At 42.9% G+C, this 15087-nt stretch overlaps 1 protein-coding gene across 1 annotated transcript in view; it reads left to right on the forward strand.

The window, feature by feature from the left end:
• The first annotated feature begins 312 nt into the window (after window positions 1-312).
• The window catches only part of gli2a (GLI family zinc finger 2a), an 83073-nt gene continuing 68298 nt past the window's right edge, over window positions 313-15087 (forward strand). The window contains exon 1 of the mRNA XM_031732991.2: window positions 313-803. The gene's annotated coding sequence lies outside the window, so the exon portion shown is untranslated. The remainder of the gene's footprint in view (window positions 804-15087) is intronic.

The raw sequence follows: 15087 nt of genomic DNA on the forward strand, positions 1-15087 counted from the left end.
CTTATTTCTTTTCCAACATCAGTGCTCCAGCTGATGCAGATTTGAGCATTTTAAGCGTAAAGTCTAAACCCGGCTCAGATAGACACGCTTAAAGATGAAGCCTGTGAAAAACCGGGCAATAACTGAAACTTCAGCTAACTTTTTTTTTCCTGCCTTCTACAACTGCTGGATTGAGTTAGCCCGGCCCATCTGGTGCAGCAAATGGCCCAACTCACCAGGGAGCACGGGGAGTGAGAGAAGAGGAGGGATGGTGAGGGGGGGAGAGAGAGAGAGAGAAGGAGGGAGGGAGAGAAGGAGGGGGGTCGGATTGAAAACAGATCAGCAGTCTGAAGATCTCAACAGCACCGCATGTCTCTGCAACAACTGCCGTGACACACACACAAACCGCGTTTGCTTCCAAACTTTTACGCGCATCAAGGAAGAAACTTAAGCATGAGGTTAGTTAGCTGAGAGCGCGCACAGCACAGCACAGCACGCACGCACGCACAAGCGCACCTCTTCGGGAAGATGGATTGTAAGAAAAAGTTAGACACTGCGCTCTGAATCGGGACAGAGGAGACGAGAGAGAGAGAGATCGAGAGAGAGAGGAGTGTAATGTCGCGCAAACTTTGCGGCTTTCCAAACTTTTCTTAATTCGGTTCATGGAGTTTTGCGTCCAGCCTGGAGAGCGTCGCTCAGTGCTGGTGCCAGCTCGGTTCTAGTTTACCGGAATCTCGACTCCTGGCACAGTCCCCCACCTCCCCACCCCCGGCAAAAACACGGAGCTGGAAGAGCTTCGAAGAGAAAAAGAGACGTCAGTGAAGGTAGGAGAAGTTCGTGCTGATGCTGACGGGAGTCGCTTTAATGTTGCTGTTTTTTTCCCTCTCTTGTGTTAGAAAGTGTTTCACTGCTGTTCCTCCTCCTCCTCTTCTTCCTCTGTTTCGGCTGCCTTGCGTGTCAGCGGCAGATGAAGCTTTTAGGGCAGCTTCACATCTCATTTGCACTTTGAACTTATCTGACACAGGAATCCAAAAAATTTTTGCTCCTGCAACTTGATCCATATGGGAAGAGATGTGATCAGAATACCCGGCGCCAATCTTCCTGCTTCACTTTTCACAGTTCAGCACTAATGTATCCAAAGTCGACTGTATTTTTTATCTTCTTTTCATTTTTTTTATTTTAAGCAAAAATAACCTTTGATATATATATTTTTTTCCTGCTTCAGTGTAGTTATTCTGATGTCAGCCACACGCTCCACTTTTTTAATCCTGTAATGGTACAAAGGAGCAAAAATCAAACAGCAAGCTGAGGAATGCAGCAGCAGCGTGGACACATCAGTGCCTGGGACTGTGGGAGATGTGTACTTATTGTTGAAAGATTCAAAGTTTACTGTTTGCTCTGCAGCCTGAGCAGTCAACAAACACTTCACGCCTTTGTGGGGCCCTTTAGCAGCTATATTTGCTGTTGGCTTTCCCTCCTATCTAACAGGCGCTGCTAATGATCCCCACAGTCATGGGTGGACTTTTATGAGTCTCCCTTTTTTCTTACTTGCTTTGGCCTAAATGTTAGTGGGAAAGAAGCCCCGTCTTTGGTGGGAATTTTTCTAAGTCACATTTGAAAATCAAACGACTGATTCTGCTTTATTATTATTATTATTTATTAAAAATGAAGCTTTTTCTAATTAATTTTTAGATTTTTTTAAAGGTTCAGATGATGCCAGCATTTGTGATCCTTTTTTAAAAACTGAGAAGGTTCATGTGTGTTTTCCGCTCCACATGATGACACTGGCGGTCAGGGCTGAGGTGATTTGCATGAGAAGAAAAAAGAAAAAGTTTTAGTGCGTTTGGCCATTGTGAGGAATGAAGAGTTCCAACAGTTCAGGCCTACGGAGAGTGAAAGGAGGGAAGAATGGATGAGCCTATTCAGCTCATTCAGCCTCAGTCTGGGGGCTCCGCTCTGTGCCGTTCATAGACCCTATAGTGGCCATGTCACTTTCATCTCCACAGCCCCCGTGTGCTGCTGAAGCCCCCCGTTTCACACAGGCCCCATTTTATTGATCTGCTTCTTGTTTTTTTGTTTTGTTGTGTTTTGTTTTGTTTGTGTGTGTGTGTGTGTGTGTGTGTGTGTGTGTGTGTGTGTGTGTGTGTGTGTGTGTCGTTTCTGGAAGTCTGCAGAAAATTTAATGAACCAGATACTGGTAAAGGAGTCAATGCATGTGTGTGTGTGTGTGTGTGTGTGTGTGTGTGTGTGTGTGTGTGTGTGTGTGTGTAGGTGTGTGTGTTGGAAGAAGAAGAAGAGGAGGAGGAGGGGGTACTTTTCTTTTTTTCTTTTCTTCTTTTTTTTTAAAGCAAATACCGATGAAGTCTAGCGTACAGGGGCAGAAAGGAGGGTTTGGAGGGTGAAGTGACTCTGAGGAGGGGGAGGAGCACCCCTACACCACCACCACCACCACCACCCTCCTCCTCCTCCTTCTCCAACACCACAACCACTCACTCCTGCTGAGTAAACTCAAAAGTTGAAAGACAGAGAGAGAATGCCTCTCACAGTCTGCACTGTACCAATGAAGCCATTCAGCGGCCTGTCACCTCGTGATGGCACAAAGTGCGGCCAGCGTCGGGATGCAGTAGCTGTGGGGTGTGTGTGTGTGGCTTCTGAGGCCTCTGTGGTTGAGCGGAAAAATGTTTGCACTGGAATTTAGCTGCTGTGGATGAAGGATAGCTGCTGCTTGCTCCCTTAAGTGCCGTGTAAACCCCATAACTGCTGCAGGGAGCGTCAGACAACACTTTGCAGACGTACTGATGAGCACTTGGCCATCAAATCTTTGAATATGTGCCTTCAATCACTTCAGTTAGTTGATTATAATCCAGATTATAATCCAGAAAGTGCACATAACCTTCAGAAGATAAATGCGTGAATGCTTGGCTGTTGGTGGTAGGGAGGTGAGTTACAGGGAAAGGCTGTATTGTGAGTGTTAATAAATCAATACTTCAATACATGTCAAATTTTCAAAAATGACAATATTTCAAAAATGTAGTTTTTTGCTGTTACAGCATATAATATGTAATAACAGTATCCTGATCTAACAGGTACTAGACACCTCTTTTGGAAAGTTATGTGGATTAGAAAACTCAATTCCAAGGCTGTGGAGGCACCACTAAAGAGAGTCAAGAGGAAATCTGGCAATATTAGCTAATCGACACAAAACAAATACTTGATTTTATTTTATTTTTAAAAGCAGATGAAAATACAATAGTGAGCTAAATTGTTCAAATGATTATATTAAAGGATTATGAAAAATAGTTGAAAACTACACCCATATATTCAGAGTGTGTGTGTGTGTGTTTTCGCTCGTGTTTTCACTGAGCTGGCCTTGGACTGTCATTTCAGTCTGTAACTGCATCTTTGTGCCTTTTTCATCTTCTTCTTCTTTTCTCACTCTCCTCCTCCTTCCTTCATTTTCTTTTGCCAAAAACCTAAACATTACTGGCAGAGGAGCAGAAGCATGTGCACGCCTGAGCGTCGTGGACATGGTAGTGAGAGAGTCTGTGTGTGAGAGCGGGAGTCGATCTTGATGAGTCGGTTGTGAGAGGCCTGTTAACTCCTTCCTGCCTGTTGCTTTATTACCGTTCGAGTTTGTAGCGAGCCAAAATGAGCCTCGGGCTACTGGGAAATGTCCTCCAGGCTCCTGACAGGCAGTCCGTCACCAGCTCCAGCTCTTTCCCTGACTGATGAACTAAATGTAGATAGAAAATCGTGAGTCATGTTCTCCCTGCTCAGCTATGCAAAGTTATTTTCACACATGAATTTTGGACCGAGTCAGGGTGAGATATTTTCAGTTCAAGTTCACATTTTTAAGTTGAACTTTAGGCCCAAGAACCTAAAATTTAAGAGCTGAAGCTGAAAACCTAATCTGCTGCAGACAACATCCTTCCTTTTAAAACTTTTATTTCTTGTTGATCTCACTGACCGAAGGGTGTTTTGAACCATCTTGGCTTGAGCTGAACTAAACAGTGATTAGGTTCAAGCTTTTAGGGAGAGGTGAAAGCGCACTACTGTAGGTGCACTAAGGTGCGCCAAAAAAAATTTAATCTTTAAAGAGAAAATTAATCAAACAGACTTTTTTGTTGATTACATGGTTTTCATTATGATTGGAAGACAAATCTGTAAGTGAAATTTTAAAATTTGAATAATCGACCAGTCTGAGCGTAAAGCAGGAAATACTCAGCTTCAGACGCATTCACACTCCGTGTGAACAGAGCGTGGAGGAGGCAGCACGCTTGATGCTCTCTAAGGTTCTGGAGAAGCTCGGTTTGAAACCAGCTTTTGGTCATCCTGCTAACGCCTTCTCTGAGCCCACTTTAAAACCTGTGGTGACCATGGCATCTCTGTGAGAGTCCCATAACTGACAACTTAAGATGCCTTTCACTTTTTATTTGTGTTCACTTCAGCCTCAGGATTTTTGTCCATTCTGAGTCTTTAATGTTCTCTTTTTTATGTCATTTCCACTTATATATTTTCCTTGAATTCTTCTGCTTGTCATATCGACGTGGCTGTTATGGTTTTATTTCTCCCTCTTTTTCACGCCATGTGGTGTGCTGTTTAAAAAAAAAGGGGGGGTTGATTTGAAATTTGAGGGGTCAAAAAGATCAGGAAACTCACAATTCTGTCTTCACGTCTGTCACGGCCATTGTGCTTTTTTAAAATTATAGAAAACATGATATCAGCATCAGTTTCATAATCAGTTTCTCTTTTAAAAGACAAAAAACATGATTGTTAAATATTCACATTATTGAGGGGATGATGAGTGCGATCGCACACCTCTTACAGAGCAAGATGTGTGTTTGTGTGTTAGTATAAGGTTGTATGCTGGGATTAAATATATAGCAACTGATTTTCACCATCACAAAAAACTGCTGTAAAATAATTAATTTGGTTTGTTTTATTTCAATTTGCTGAGCCCAAGTTAATGATTATGATTTAGAAAATAAAACATAATGAAATGTGTAGCTCAAAGCTGACACGTGGACCAAGTGAGAAATATCTGATATTGTAATTAATGAAATCTGTTAGACACTCTGATTTGGTGATGATGAGACTCACTGTGAGGCCCGCAGCCCACAGACAGACGGGGTGGGGAGGTGTGCTGAGGACTAAAATGTGCAGGGATGAACTGATGAGACTTTAATGGGCGTTTAGAGCGGCAGTAAAAGGCAGTGAGCGTTGCGCACCGCCGCGGCGATCTTTCACAGTCAGCCTGCACTTCAGACGGAGGGGAAAGTGTGCGAGCGAAAGAGAGAGATGGCCGCTTACATTCATGTGTAGAGCCCTTCACTCAATCCCGTCTCCTTTGCTTCTGGCATGGCGGGCGGCGCAGGACAATCCCCGCTTGTTTTAACACTTGTTGTTTCTCTCCCCTCGAGGCGTCCCGTTCAATTCTGACTCAAGTGCGTGAGGTTAAAGAGGCTCACATCATATCCGGGCTGGGCTCCCTCCTCTTTACACTAGAGCGGGTACGAGTGGGCACTCGAATCCCGGCACAGAAACAGAGGTCACGCCACATTCAAAAGGAGCACACATGCCCTGTGAGAACACATGTGAAAATGCAGGATGATGTAGTTTTAACAAGCCATTTTAAGGGCTGTGCAGTAAAATAACTGACAAGCTCATTACAGGCCGATTGACCTCATCAATCACAGCAGCCTTTCTCCTTCATCTTCAACACGATTGCAGCGGAAATAAGTTGTTTCAGGGAAACTGAGCCAAACTGAGGGTCTAACGATCGCCTTCCTGTGTCATGTAATTCTACCTCGGCCAGCTCGAGTCTCTCCAAAGAGGGAGGAAAACTTAAACACATCCACTCTTGTATACACTGTACTTGGTGTGATGCACGATGTGTCATCAGCAGCAGCGGTGGACAAACACACAGCCCGGTCAAACTCTTCACAGACGCTTCTCCACTGACTCATCTCAAGCCTGGTTTCCCAAAAGTGTTTCAGGTCTAACATCATCATTGTCTATCAGCTTACAAAGGAACAATGGTGGTCACAGAGCAGGGGTCTTACGGGGAAACCCTACCCAGGTCACCACAGGTCAGTTCATTTGCAGGAAGGGAGGGAGGGGGGGTGGGGTGGTGAAACCTATTCTATTATCTCACCGCAAGATAAACTCTGTGGACAAAGGAAAGTGACAGGTTGGATGTTTTTTTTTAAGCCGAACACTGAATATTTTTAATTTAGTCCTGTGATGAAGTGTTTGTCTCTGGCTTGGACCGTTAGAAAAATGATAGATTACCAGACCTTATTAGCCTGTATCAGCTACAAGCAGTAACCTCAAGAGCTGAAAAATAAAACCAACATGGAAACATCAACAGGTGCAGTTCCTTTAACGTCCACTTGAGGCTCCAGCAGTCTGTTAGTGCCCATAGACGTCCATGTGATGGCCAACTTCACATGAGAGCAGCAAATTATTTTCCGTCTCTATAGCTAATTTTCCCCTTCGCAACAACTTTAATGGTGTGATATTTTTAACTCACCTGTTTAAATTGTTTTAAAGGTTATATTTTGCATCATTAGGGGGCGTGGCCACTTTAACTGACAGATGGCTGTAGTTGATAGCTGTCTGCTAGGCTTCACCTCGTCCCTGAGCTGGACTTCTGGATTGCATTTATGCTGCCTGAGCCTTTTGAAGCCTTTTTAATGAAATTATCTGACCAATAATATGGCTGCTGTGCGGTTATTTGTACTAACAGATATCAAAGACGTCCAAGCTTCAGTTTTGGTGCAGTGAAATTCTAGAATTTTACTTAGCAGGTAACTGTGTCTGTATGCTCCCATACAGTCTAGAGGCAGACTGCTAAGCATTTCAGCTATGATCAGATGAAAACTTACCACTTCATATATGGTCACTTCCTGTTATAGCTAGCATTTATAGATGTAAACAGAAAGTTGGCACCTAAACTGCACTGCACACTTCTGCACATGTAGCTCTTACATAGAATCAGCTTCAGATATTGTCCACAGTTGCTTTTTATTAAATGTAGCACACAGCACACAGAAATAGTCGACCTTTGACCTGTTCACACTTTAGGAAATGTTTTTTTTTTTTTACACAGGCACAATCAAATGTTGTCGAGGTGTTTAATATCCAGACTAAACTTGGACATTTGCATTCTCATACTGTGTTTGTGTATTGCAAATAAAAAAAAGTTAAAGATTGAACTTCACATCTTTAGACTAAGCCGAACTGTCTTCCTAAAATATTTGAGTCTGTAGAAAGTGGTGATGGTGTCCTGTTTATTGTGAACAAATGGAAACCACATGGGAAGGCAGAGTAATGTTTCCAAGCTCATGCATGCTTTCTTCAGTCCATGTTGCCCCCCTGACTGGCTGTGGAATCAGCTGTTAATGCCATCGATGAGGTGGATTTCTGATTTCCCTTCACTGTATCATTGTCACTTCCTCATTAAACATCCAGCAGGCTTTTTCTGTGTGGTTGCAAGCTGTGAGATAGACTGACACAGGCTAACAGACAATGCAGTATTGTCTGTGATGTTTGCTGTTGGCCCTAATCTGATGCAGAGGGAGAGATCAGGGTTTGCGCAGAGGCCACTCGCAGCGAAATGCAGCCATCGTGCTCAAAGAGAGAGAGGAGGGGGATCTGTTTGTGCTCCTAACTCTGGGGTTTGTCTTGGGAAGGGGAGAGGGCAGGGAGTTTGTAAGTTATGATTTACACCAGGCCCTCCCATAGCTACAAAGTCAACGCAGCCTTAAGGGCAGGGCAGCCGGGCTCCTTTTCTTACGTTTCCATATGATGGGAAATATTAGATTCCAAATCACGCTGACTCAGTGCCAGGCCACAGTCTCCTCTCAGATAGAAGCCGGAGACAAGAGTCGGAGCTCAGAGTTGAGCTAGGATATAGAGACATGTGGTTGTCTTCAGCAAGTTCCTCCAAACCTTCCCCCTCCTCCCTCATGGCGTTTCTGTTGCTGCCATCCTCTCCTCTCTCTCTGTGGCTTGGGTCCAAAATGAGGTCTGCTTGTGTTTTGTAATCAGCTCATTAGAGAGAAAGTAGGATGAAAACCTCGCCGTGTTATCTTCAGGGCCCATTTTTGTTCTAATTTGTTTCACATGCAAAACTTCTGTAATGTCAGGCTGCTCTGAGCGTGAACTCGGTTATGTCAAAAGGTGGTCGAAGAGCAGCAGTAGATTCCAGGGTGAAAAAATTCAGGTGAAGATGGCAGAAAAAGGTTGTTTAACAGCAAAGCACACGTTACTGTTCATACGGGCCTGACATAAGAAGGTCATGTTCCAGGTTAAAGAATGCAGCTTCATTAAAGTGGTTTTTCTAACACTAAATCTAATCCTTGCATTGAGAGGACGGTGCCATTTGGCTCACCTTGAGCTACACATTTAGTACTTTTAGAGTTTGAAGCAGCCACATAAAAGCACACAAGGAAAGGGACGGTCTACCGTTTCTACACATAACGATCAATCGGGAACCACAGCTCAGCTTCTCAGTTGGAAAGTTTTGAGGCTCTTTCTGGAGTAGAAGAGATGTCTGAGTAACTAACTGAAAGTCTGCGCTACAAACTGGGAGTGTGGAAATTATCAGCTAATGGTGTAATTATTAGTTTTAGTGAAAATTTAAAAAAAAAAAATTTTAAATGCACTTTAGGTCCTGATAACTGTTACCGGTCAACTAAGATCTCATCTGAAGATGCGCTTTGACAGCTGCTTTGGATGCCTGCATAAACACACATACACAGCAAACTTCAATGGGAGTCCCCCTGTTGTCACTAAAGCTTTGACTGTGAATTGGCAGCAGCTGGCATGAGTGGCCGATGCAGACACATGCAGACTGTCAGCTATCAGACACTTCTACTAAACTCACAGCAATGATGTGGAAGCCGCACCACAGTGAAACCTGAGTGTAGCAAATGCTAACTTTGGCTCGTTGGAGCGTCCGAACACAGACGTGCAGAGTGGCAGTTTAGCTGATGTCGTGGTCGAGGTCATTGACAGCTGGAGCGGCCGAGAGTGAGTGCTAACAGCACGTTTAGGATGAATGACCCCCGGCCAAATGCTTCAGAGAGGGAGGCACGACTCAGCAGTGTGCATGGTGGCACCAGTGACAGCTGGGACTTAAAACACACATTACATGGATACAGACTCAGCTCAGCTTCATTCAGCTGAGATATGTAAGCAATGAGAACTTTCTAACTCGTCAGCTTATCAGTTAATGGCTTGATTAATGATTTGCATGCTTGTTGTAGACCAGAGTGGTGGGGCCACACTGGCTAAAATAACTTGAAAATGTTAAAAAATAACTTGCTGTGAAATTTGGCGCGGACATAGTTGTTCCGTGAATTGTGATAAATTTAGCAGTTCTGTGACATTTCTTCTTGCAAAACATAAATACTTCCAAAAATAAAAGCATTCCCACTTTGCAGCTAAGGTGTAAGGTTGCACAGCAGAAGAATGTGTGGAAAATATTTTTTTGTCCCTTTTTCATGTAATCATCCAATAGAGATCAAAACAATTCAATTCAGTTTTTTAATATAGCGCCAAATCACAACAGCAGTCACCTCAAGGTGTTTTACATACGATATATTATTTAAAATAATATGGTGAAAACCCCGAGGAGCAAAGGCTGACTTTGAGAATGCACTTGGCGACAGTGGGAAAGAAAAACTCTCTTTTAACAGGAAGAAAATGTAAGAATGTGAGTGACACCGAAGTTTGCGGCAAACTCTTTTTTTGCCTTTGACAGTGTCAGGACCACAAAAAAAAAAAAAAAAAATCACAGCCATGTATCTTCCCCTCCAGCTGGGGACCGTGTACTATATAGGCCACGAGCTCCACATCTGTTTTCTGTTAGTTGAGAGAGACAAAGAGATCAACCACAGGATATTGCCTTTACTAGAAGCAAAGGTCAGGTTCAGGGGTGGAGTAAGAACTCATCCACAGGGCTTTTTTCTCTGCTGTTTTAGATGCCTTTTATATTACATCAGTTGTTAGCTTCTCATTACTCTGTATCATCTGCAATCCACTGGATGCTTGGTCTTTGGTGAGGGATTTGGTTCCCCCAGTGTATTGTGCACATTGTAAACATTTGGAATGGATAGTAGATTCATACAAACATAGAATGCAATGGAGAAAATAGTTCAGTAATCCCTGATTTACATGCCTGTGATTGAAAACAGGGCTCACACATATAAGCCATAGTGGTCTTAATTGATATAAGAAATTATTTGCAGGTTTCCTTTGATTCACTGCACATTAAATTGCTCTTAAAGCAAAGATCTTAAAGTAGCTCAGCCAAGTTAAGTGCTTAACCCTTAAGACAACCTTCACCCTGGCAATGAGAAAGCATATTGTGGCAATCGTCTCCTTTCTGCTTGACTGACCTGAATCTATACATGTGAGGCAGCCTGTGGTAATTTCGACCTCTGAATCAGACTAATGGATAACGTGCTGCTGTCAGGCCTCTCACTTCTCAACTGCTTTCATGATCCTTCAGACCTGAGCTTCAAATCCTCAAAGGGAGACATTTCTCCACACAGAAGTGATTCACCCATGGAGAATGTGTCCTGTCCTAGTCTAAACTTGTCTTTTCCCAAAGGTCTTTGTAGTCGCCGTCCATTTTGGCATATCATCTGTCAACAAAAACATTCCTAGTCTGATACAGACTGTTGTGCACTGATGGGGTACAGATTTTGCCACAACAACATCAACCACATGAAGTAGTTTTATGGAGTTATGAAAGGAGTTGAGTTTTCTTTTAAAGGTACCAAGAGCACATCTTCCGTTTTACAAGACATCTGTATTTTGCATCATGTCAAATATTTGTAATATTGTATCCCAAGAGTTTTTTAGTTTTTTAGTTTGTAACAGATTTGTAGCTACACAGGGGAAGAATAAAGAAAAAAACAACTCTGGCATATTTTCATATTTTTAATTTCATATGGTGGACTACAGTTGCCTTCTTATACAGATAACAGATTGAGCCATGTTACCATTCAGTGGTCATCCCAAAGTTCAGTCTTATCCTGTTTTACCTTTGATCTTTGGTCTCCAACAACTTTTAAGGGAAATGTTGGCTTTTTAGTTCTTAAATAATGAACTGTTGTTGGGTTTTTAGAGATTTATCACTGAAAATAGCATCCTGCCATGGCTGCAAACCCAGCCAAAACTGTAAATTCAAGTGAAATAAACTTTTGGGAGAAAGAGGGCCAACGCAGTTGAGTGATCCCTTTTATTGGTATTGGTTATTATGACTATAAAGGGGCGATCGTGGCTCAAGAGTTGGGAGTTCGCCTTGTAATCGGAAGGTTACCGGTTCGAGCCCCGGCTCGGACAGTCTCAGTCATTGTGTCCTTGGGCAAGACACTTCACCCGTTGCCTACTGGTGGTGGTCAGAGGGCCCGGTGGCGCCAGTGTCCGGCAGCCTTGCCTCTGTCAGTGCGCCCCAGGGTGGCTGTGGCTACAACGTAGCTTGCCATCACCAGTGTGTGTGAATGGGTGAATGACTGGATATGTAAAGCGCTTTGGGGTCCTTAGGGACCAGGAAAGCGCTATATAAATACAGGCCATTTACCATAATACTTGGTCAAAAAACTCTAAGTTTTCCACATAATCTCAAGATTTAGTACCTAACAAGCATATCTGCGAATAAGCCCTTTGAGTGGGAGTCATTACCCCATGACTTTACTTTTGCATGACCATGACCTATACATGTTCTTTACTCTGGCACCAAAAACAACATGCAGAAATCAAAAAGTTAAAACATTTAAGTAATGGTCGTTTGCCTGAATACAGTCTCAAATGTGGTGAACCAAAGGTGAAAGTTTTAGAGTGTGGTTTAAAAATGACTGCCATTTTACTGTTAGGTAGTGTTGCAGCCAAGACTAAAAATGAGCTGAATAGTCTCAGGAAGGAAGCATTTGGTAAGTGAAAAATGCTCTCATGGAGAGAACATCTGGGAAGTTAAATTAAAGGTTACTTATGAAACTGTCGCAGAGTCAAGGAGAAAGTCCAGCCAAGGTGGTTAGAGCTGGCCATGAGAGGGGGAAACCATATGTTTTTTATGTCCAAATTATGCCGTGAGCTCTCTGGGTCAGAATATTGAGGGGATGCAACTGAAGCACAGTGAAAAAAGAAACTTGTGGTGAACCTGTCACCAGCACTTCCCCTCCATGCACCGTACACCTGTCTGCCTGTAAATTAGATCTGACAGCTGAAGAATTCCTACGTAACCTAAAAATAACACGAAACTTATTCCGTTCCTACAGAGAGTAAATAAGTAAAAATATAAATTATATGCAATTATCAAGGCATCAGTTAGATGGTTTAGTGGTCATTGTGTGTCACTGCATTTTAAAAGATTGTGAGTTCGATCCAAGCTAGCCAGCTTTATTTGAAGGCATGCTAGCTTACGGTGTGTGGTGTGGTGATCAGATCCCACCAAACCAAATGTGGGTGGGACAATGTGAAACACCCTAATATGGTAAGAGGTTATATGTAATGTAATTAAAAAAAGGTCAAAACTAAAAAAAAACGAATGGATTCTTTTTTTTTCCCAGATTGACTATTAAGTAAATACAGTTAGCATACGTGAAAGATTCCTATAAAATAGCCTTCTTCCACCCATGTCTTCCCATTTTCTGTCTCAGTAGTTGTTCAGCCGTTATTTGAGCTGCTGTTCTGTCTGGTAACCATCTTTAGGTTTCAATAGGAATGCATCCGTACATCTGCAAGTCTCTTTTTGAGCGGCATGTTTCTTGTTAGAGCCAAATATTCTGACTTCTGTAAAGTAGAGCCAATACAAATGTGGGACACTGTCCCGGTAACAAGAAATAAAAGTGCTATCCACCGCTGGTCACGCTATGGAGCTGACTTCATTATTTTAGTTAAGCAAACTTAAAATGGTTTAGCAGTTTTCTCAGCTTGTGTGAATAATCCCTGTCAGATCACCCTTTTGAATGCTGATTAGGACAGCTTTAATCTGACAGGCTTAGACACCTAAATGTAACCAAACCTGAACCAAAAAGATGGCAGATCAGAAGGTACTCATAAGGGTTAAAGATGTTAAAGGTGACAAATAAGGAAATATGAATAGCAGTATACAATCTAAAGTCTAAAATACCTCAAAAAGGATCAAAAGACTTTAATCTTAATCATGGCTCCAAAACAAAATGTGTGATGAAGATCCAAAAATATGTAAAACAAAACCATATTTTGGCTCATTTTAGTTGTTTTGTTAACCTGCATGGGTGTCACCGTCAGAAACCTGAGCAGAGAGGTCTGCAGGTGGCATAGGGGCTGGAGACCTCACTTATCCGTCTGTCCCGTGTTTGCCAAGTGAGCAGAGTGTGGGACAGCAGTTGGTGTGAGAAACTGACTGTGTGTGTGTGCACGCTGCCAGGAAAGAGAGCCTACCAGCATACGGATCGCATTCACTGAAAGATAGGAAGGAAGAAAGTAAGAAGAGCAAAGCCTGGAAATCTTCAAAATGAGAGGGCCTCTTTTGATGTGTGTTTGCATTCCTTTCAGTGTTGGTGAAAGGGGAGCTGTTGAACGGTAGTGGAGGAGAGGAACACTTGAAACTGAACGAGGCGCTAAGAAAAACACACACCGGGTCTCATAACAAAAGTCCTGCAAGTCTGAGACGAAGGGGGCAGAAGGTAAATTAACAGAGAGCGGAAGAGGAGTTCAGACAAAAGCAGGCGAGACCGGGGGAAAATCAATCCTGACATGAAGAGCAAATTCATTAACCAGGCGATTTTTCTCACTAGTGCTTTCATCATTGCTCCCAAAACAAATGATTTTGCTCAGAAATAAATGGAATGATATGGCTCTCCTATGATTTTAGGTCACTGGCAGCTCATCTAGGGCTTGGTTTGGTTTTAGCCACATGCTGAATAGCCTTTTTTTTAATATATAAAGTAGAAGATGATACATTTCAAATGAGGTGTCAGACATTTTGGGGTTAGTTTTTTGTGTTAAAGTTTTCCATTTGATCTTCCAAACAGGCAAAACGTCAATGAAAATGGGGGGACATTAACTGAACACTAATCCTAGGTGACCTGATGGATGCTAAGAGGTTAAGCCTTTGGCAGAAAACATATCAGTGACAACTCCCCATTACCTCAGTCTTTTTCCGGTGCCTTGTGTGGTTACTGGCACGTCTGGACCGTCCATCATAGCAAGGTCCTGGGGAAGGAAAATCAAGATGTGCAATCTCTCCTATAAACTACTCCTTTTCTATGAATCATCAAATACAATAATTTATTATAAATCTAGAATATGTTCAGCAGACTGCGTGTGACAGGATAGGAAAGATTTGTGTAATTAAATAAATATAAGATGTTTCTTTGTGTCTGTGCTCACTTCCAACTAGCAGTCTTGAATGTTTGCAAGATAATTCACTAAAGTGGGGAAAATCATCCAGTTTTTTGTGGCAGGAAGGAGCAAGAACAAAGATCAAAGTGAAGCTGTGAAGCTTAAGGTTTCGGATATGGTTAGTCTGGCCTTAACCACAGGAAAAGAAAAGCAGCTTTGCATTCAGATGAACGAAATAAATCATTTAGAACTGCAATCTGCGCAGTCTTGTTTTGGGATTTTGTTGTTAGACTGACATTGCTGTGGTGTTTTTAGCTCTGCACTTCCTAGAAATCACTCAATCGTCAGAGTTTTGAGGCCGTCTGTAGAACATCGCCTCCAGTGACCGTCCTGTAAGAGACCAGATAAATTTAAAAGCCTGGGTTCTGCTCAGGTGTAGCATAAAAAAACAAGACTCAATTAGATGCCTGCTCTGCCCTCTGAAGTCTCCGAGCCTGTGGTCACATGACACCAGAGGGTGGATGGGGGGGGGCTCCTGCTCGTCCTGCGACAGGCTGCCCAGCCAACCAGAAGATGAGTAAAGAAGTGCACCCTTGTTGTTTGTTCGCCTTTGGCCCCTGCCATCTGTCCGCTTAGTTCCTGACACCTGTACCAGCCCGTCAGAACTGGGCTCCCCTGTCAGAGGGGGCAACAGGGTCTTGCCTGTAGGGAGAGATTGGTTAAGGGGGGTGGAGGGTGTAATGTAACAGCTCCAAGGTATTAAGGAAG

This window comes from Oreochromis aureus, linkage group 16 (assembly GCF_013358895.1).
Source record: "Oreochromis aureus strain Israel breed Guangdong linkage group 16, ZZ_aureus, whole genome shotgun sequence".
In the NCBI taxonomy this organism is placed as follows: domain Eukaryota; kingdom Metazoa; phylum Chordata; class Actinopteri; order Cichliformes; family Cichlidae; genus Oreochromis; species Oreochromis aureus.